Below are 6,613 nucleotides of genomic sequence, written 5' to 3'. Positions count from 1 at the left end.
TATTTTGGATGGTGTTGTATAATTTCCATGTGTTTATGGAGCTTTTGCAGTTTCTTTTGTCATTAATTTCCCATTTTATTACCTTATGGTCAGGCAATACATGTGGAATAATTTCAGTTCCTTGGCATTTACTTAAGAATGTCCAATGGGCTAGTGTAACGTATATTTTAGAGACATCCCGTGTGCAGCTGAGATGAATATGTATTTTGATGTTGTTGGGTGGAATACTCTTAAAAAGTCTACTAAGTCCATTTGTTCACAGTTTTGGTTCCGTTCTATTATTTCTTTGTTGAGTTTTTGTCTAGTTGATCTATCTCTTTGTGACAATGGGGTATTAAGGCCTCCCATTACAATTATGGTATTGTATATTTGATTTTTTATGTCTATTAATATTTATCTTATATAGCTGGGTGCTCCCGTATTTGGTGCATATATATTTGTGGTCATTATCTCTTCCTCTTGAAGTTTTTCACCTAATAGGTGGGTAGTGGTCTTCTTGATCTTGATTTGAAGTTCATATTATCTGCAAACAGAATAGCTACCTTTGTTTTTTTTTTTTTTTTTTTTTAAGGCTCCTGTTGCATGGAGTATTGTTTTTTTTTAAAGGGGGTAAAATTAAATACAACAAACAGAACAAAAAAGGACATAAGAAAGCAATGTAAGAGATATAAACTTCAAAGCCAGACGACCTGAGATCTTCACTATCTATCATATTGTCTCTTGTTTTCTTCCAAATAGTTGTCCATGTCTTCACACACAGAGAATTCATACAAAACAACATGTATAAGACTGATCTGAACAGAATGAGGAAGATATTTTAGGTTTTCAAAACCAGACAATAGAGAAGTCACTAATGGCTGTCATAGTTCTCTTCAAAATAGAGCTGTCCATTCTTTCATGTAGAACAAAGCAAAACAGGGTTAAAAGTATTTGCCTTCTAAGAGATGGTAGAAGACCCCCCCCCCGCATTTGCTACATTGCCTATGGTCAGCCTCTCAAGGGATGCCCAGATCACTGGCTCCCACTTGCGAACGGGGTGGGAGGAGAAGATGTGATGTTTGATTCTCAGCCCGAGCGCTGGCAGGTTCACAGCCACTCACGGGGTGGGGGAGGGGTTGCTTGGTTTCCCTGTGCTCCAGGTCCCAGTATGGCACAGGTCCCAGTAAATGCCAGTGGCTCCCGTCCTGGGCCACTGGAGCCTGCTATGCTCACAGCCGCTCATCAGGGAGGGGAAGGGTTGCTTCAAGCTGTTTCTTTCTAATGAATTGACCATTTTAATGCCCAAGTTCTGAAATGGCCAACAGACTATAGAAAGACATCTCTTTAGGCTTCTGCTTGAAACTAACAGCGTCAGGAAGCTGCCAGCCTTGGTTCAGGGCCAGACATGGAGTATTGTTTACATCCTTTAACTTTCAGTCCATGAATTTCTTTTTGAGTTAAATATGTTTCTTGTACACGGCATATTGTCAGATTTTGTTTCTTGATCCATTCTTCCAGTCTGTTTCTTTTGACTGGTTAATTGAGGCCATTTACATTGATAGTTGTAACAGATATGCACCCATATGTGAAGTATTTTCCCTGTGGTGGGGAAATCTAGGAAGAATAGTATGTAAAACAAATATAACTGGAAAGGAAATAGAGACAAGGCTGAAGAGCGAAGAATGGTCACACAAGATTGGGGAACCTATAGAAGGGGTAGAAAAGAGAGAATAAAGGAGTAGTCAAGGAATTGTCTGAACTGGGTCTCTGGGCTTGAGGAATGAGATTAGTTTTCTGTGGCAGGAGTTCTCCCCAACCACTTAGAAAAGAAAGAATGAAACCAAAAAAAGAACAAAAAAGAAAAAGAAAAGAAAATGAGAGAAAGAAAAAAGAAAATGAAAAGAAAAAACAGTTGAGAGAAAAAGGCCTGTTACAGATATCTGTATTCTTCCTGCACTGGCTGCGAGACGGCAGTGTAGTGGGAGGGGCCAGGTATCTGGGTCGGTTCTGGATTCCTGCAGAATTCAATATTGCGTGGAATACTTCCACACCTCTAGTCCCGCCTGTCCATCCTGTGTGCCTTATCCAGGGTCCTGCTGTGTGCTGGCCGTCCTGCTGGTCTCTAGGCTATTCTAATCACCAGCCACGCCATCCTGGAGCAATAGCCCATTTTCATTTAGAGACTTTTAAAAAGTTTCTACAGAATATATGTACATAGATATACATACATGTGTGTGTGCATGTATACATATGTGTATATAAGACAGATAATTATACTCCTGATCTCTGTTAGTTCATCAAGAAGAACAGTTTGTGCTGTCATTGTTAGATTATTTAACCTTTTTTTATGCCAGCTCTTGTAACCTGAACAACTACTTGCAAGATAACCATATACAATATATTAACTAATGTTAATTTCCTACTAGTTTTTTTGCAGTTCTGTATCATTTCTTTTTATCCTGTTTTACTTTTTAAAATAAAAAGTTTCTACAAAGCAGCCAATTGTGTTTTATTTGCTGAAAGAGTAAATAAGATCCAAAATGTACAGTAGATATTGTGAATAGGAAGAAACTGTTCAGAAGAAAAGAGAAACTGGAATGGGGGGAGGAAAAAAGAAGAAAGGAAAAAGGAAATACATATGTATATATGTATCTATATATGATAGTTAAGATAATTATACTACTGATTTCCATTAGTTCATTGAAAAGAAAGGTTTATGCTTTATATTTGATCAAAATTTCATGCCTATATCCTGTAATCTGAGCAACTATTTTGAAGATAACAATGCACAATTGTATGAACTGTTGTTACTCTCCTACTATCTTGTTTAGAAATTTTGTGTCTTCTGAATTGGTTTTTTCTCTTTAAAATAAAAAATAAATTTAAAAAATTTTAAAAAGCTTTAACAGTCCTCTCTGCTGTCCATGAAAGAAACTGATAAACATGAAGTTGCATAAGGTAAAGACCAAAAAGGAATCAGGAATTCTGATGCCAAAATTCCATCAGGAATAAAGGATGCAGTTGATCTACTTAACAGATAAATATTCTGAGGTAGTGAGATCAAGTATAATAACAAGACCTTTTAAATTTAACATTTATGCCAGAGACTGCTCATTCAAAAGGAAACTTTCTTAGTAGAACTGAGTAATCTATTTTTCCATTCGATTTTTCTTTGGAGGCCTAGTAACCTTTCTGTTTTCCCTGGGGCAATGCCCTGTTGTCATTGTTGTTGTTGTTGCTATAATTGTACACTAGCTCATAGGGGAATAGATTTGGGGCCCTTGATGTGTTTTCCTAGACTGGCTTCACTTTGATTCGGTTACCAAAAAGGCTGCAAGTTCCTCAGCCACAACCCTTATCTGGTTCAGCCATGTCCACTTAATATTGGCCAAGACCTGTCTCCCCAGAGGGAAAAGCACTTGGTTTGTGCTGATCACACAACTTGTATAGAAGAAGGTCACATAGAGTGGTTGGGTTGAAGTGATGGAAAAGGTGGCTAGGAAAACTAAGCCCTTTGATACAGGAAAAGGGTACCCAGGGAGCAGAAACTTGTGCTGCATTATGACAGTGTGGCAGAGGAGAGGGCTGGATTTTCAGAGAAAACGCAAGGAATGTAAGGTAGGAAATGAAAGACCAGGACACGGTTAGAAGATCACTGCAGAGGTCAGTGCCATTTTCTCTCTTTTTTTTTTTTCTTTTTGTTTTGGTGCTGGGGCTTGAACTCATGACCTTGTGCTTGCCAGGCAGACACTTGTGCCACTGAGCTAAATTCCCAGCCCCATGGTCAGTGCCATTTTCAGTGACACTCCACACTCATTCATGTGTCGTTGCCTGTATGCAGGTGATATTCAGTGGACAATTGGGTCTAACTAGGGTGGGATTTGGCAAGGGACTCTGACTGTAGGAGACAGGCAGCAGAGAAGACAGTGCATGATCAAGGTGGTAAGGATGGGCTCTGGAGTCCACTTTGAAAGGGGAGAGGGCTAAGAGGGTGTGCCCAGTGGCCTGGAGGTCCTTTGGGATGAGAAGCTCCTGAGGGTGGAACCTACAGAGGAGATGATCAGAGACCCAGATTGAGATGCTGACTTTAACTACAGGTCCTGATGTGGTCCCTGATGGGACCAGGATAGTGTTGTTACAGGTGGAGAAAGCTATCATGCTTAAATTGAAGGAACTAGAACCCTATGCTCCTGAATAAACTAAAAGTCCCCAACCACTAATTCAGTCATGTTTTCACAGGCATGGACTGTACCCAAAACAAACTGAAGAACACTAAAGATAAAAAGAACAAGCAAATTTTAGCCAAAAGAAAACCAAGCACAACAATATTGACAACTGATAAAAATAGTATCTGAGAGACAAGCATTAAATAAGAATCAGTTATTTCTATTTGGTGAGATTGACAGTCTACAAGGAAGATGTTATTACAGCGACTCTCTATGGTCCTAACAATGTAGATTTAAAACATGCAGAAAGTTGAAATATTAAGGGAACATAAATTCACAGTCACAGTGATGAACATTAGTAAGTCAGCTACCACAATGGGTACAATTCATAAATAGCATTGATAAGTATATGCATTTCATTCATGCAAATTTATTATGTATGCATCTTTTATTTGCTCTTTTTGGAATCTATGAATATTTCTAAAAAGTAACTGCTGAGCATGTGTATCACGAAAATGGCTCACTGAAGTCCCATGCACTACTAGAAAAACAACCCAAGATTAACTGGTTGCTAATTATTCCAGACATGCCAAAGCCTAGGTCATAAAATCTAAAAGAATCTGCTCCAGCAGTTAAACAGGATTATGCATCCAACTTTGATTAAGTTTCAGTTTACGTATGAAATAAAAGCCTCAGGAGCCATTAAGTTCCATTTTAAGTGGTGGTAGCCTTGCTTGGCTCCTCGCGCCGAGTGCTGTGTGCAGGGTCCCAGGTATGCTGTTTTCCTTTCCTTGACTGTTGTTTCATTCCTGGACTTTCATTTCCTCTTTCCTGAGTTTTGCTTGTTTTAGGACTTAAAAAACATGCATCTTCTGCTTTTTTCTTGTCACTTTCATTTCTATTTTAGTCTATTTTGGATTTTTTTTCTACAGTGAATTCAATGTGCTTCATTTCAGAAGGTTTATGCAATTCAAGAAAAATGTGATTCAAGCCATGTCTAAGTTAGAGGTTACACACTTAAGCTTCTATTTTTACTCTAAAATGGACTGTACTCTGACAGAGGGGATGCTGGGCGTGGATATTTGCAGAGTTGTCTTAGAGGACACTGGTGAGGAGACTGCATCCTGGGGACTTGAGGACAGAAGGCCGATGCCAGCACAGCCTACACACGCCTGCCTCTCATTTCCAAAGCAAGAAGGAATAGTTTTTGTTCCCTTCATTAGCCCCATTTCCATGCTAGCTGTACTTAATTATATTAAGAGAAATGAATAAATCTTATGTTTGCTGAATGAATTTTTGACAAATATATAAGCAGATTGAAATATAAGACAATATATTATCTGGAAAATTAGTGTAGGTTTCTTTTATGAAATTATTATCCCAGCCCCTCTTCACCAACTTCAGGCAACTCCTTTCTGCTAAGTGGAGTCATTCATATGTGTTTAGTCTGTACTTTAGCCGATATGCAAATTTTCTGAGATTTTTGTATATGTATATGTATGTTTTTTAATTATTTGGTACTACTTCATTTCATGTGGAGATGTCAAAATTTGTATTTATTCATTTTCCTATGGATGAATATTTGGACAGTTTCTAATTTTTACTTATTATGGATAATGTGCTTTTTAAAGTACAAAGCTTTTGTGAGCATGTATATTTATTTCTCTCAGTGGTGCTAGGTCATAGTTGAACATTCAAAATATCAATGTGCTAAATTACTTCCAATATGATGATAGACTTTCAAACACCCCCAGCAATGTGTGATGGTGCTCCACGTTCTTGCTAGCACTGTGTAGAACAATTTAAATTTTTCTCCCTTGTCATGAGGGTGCAGAAGTATCTCACTGTGGATTTCCTTTGCATTCTCTAGTGATGAATGCTATAAAACACTTTTTCTTATGCTGGTTGACTGTTTGAATACCTTCTCTTGTATAATGCTTTTGCAAGTGTTGAACCAGTTTTTAAGTCATTTATATCTTATTTCGTTTCCCTTGGAAGAGTTTGAGCAATCAATATGCTTTAACAAAGAGCCAAACAGACACCTAGATTAAAAAAGGCTTTCAAATTTCATGCCTTACTTAATCACTGCAATCGACCATTGAAGTTAATGTATCATTCCTCTTTTACAGAGCAAGAAGCCAAGTTCAGATACATTGAGAACTCTGTAACGTTTGAATTTCACCATCTTGAAAGATAAGGCCTTTGTATTAATTTTCACTTGAGAAAACATTAGAGAAAAAAAAAACTTAAAGAGAAAATTTCATGTCTTTGAAATTGGTCTTGGCCTTTTTAAAAAAATGTCTTTTTGTGTGCATGGTGGCTGGCATTCATCTATAATCCCAGCTACGTGAGAAGCTGAAGCTAGAGGATCACTTGAGCTCATGCGTTCAAACGCTGACCAGCCTAGGCAACACGGTGAAACCCTATCTCAAGTAACTGAAAAAAATATTAAAAGAAACTTTCTGAAG

General features: G+C 37.9%; 1 non-coding gene across 1 annotated transcript; it reads right to left on the bottom strand.

The window, feature by feature from the left end:
• Positions 1 to 1,245: 1,245 nt before the first annotated feature.
• LOC111758423 (small nucleolar RNA SNORA2/SNORA34 family) lies at positions 1,246 to 1,382 on the bottom strand. The gene has a single exon (XR_002792598.1). It is a non-coding gene; the product is annotated as a small nucleolar RNA SNORA2/SNORA34 family (small nucleolar RNA).
• Positions 1,383 to 6,613: the final 5,231 nt, after the last annotated feature.

The sequence above is a fragment of the Cavia porcellus genome, unplaced genomic scaffold (genome assembly GCF_034190915.1).
Source record: "Cavia porcellus strain 051 isolate PalLab524CR breed Dunkin Hartley unplaced genomic scaffold, mCavPor4.1 scaffold_2, whole genome shotgun sequence".
Classification (NCBI taxonomy): Eukaryota; Metazoa; Chordata; class Mammalia; order Rodentia; family Caviidae; genus Cavia; species Cavia porcellus.
Note: the sequence above shows the minus strand (reverse complement) of the source record. Positions and strands in the feature narration are given on the sequence as shown.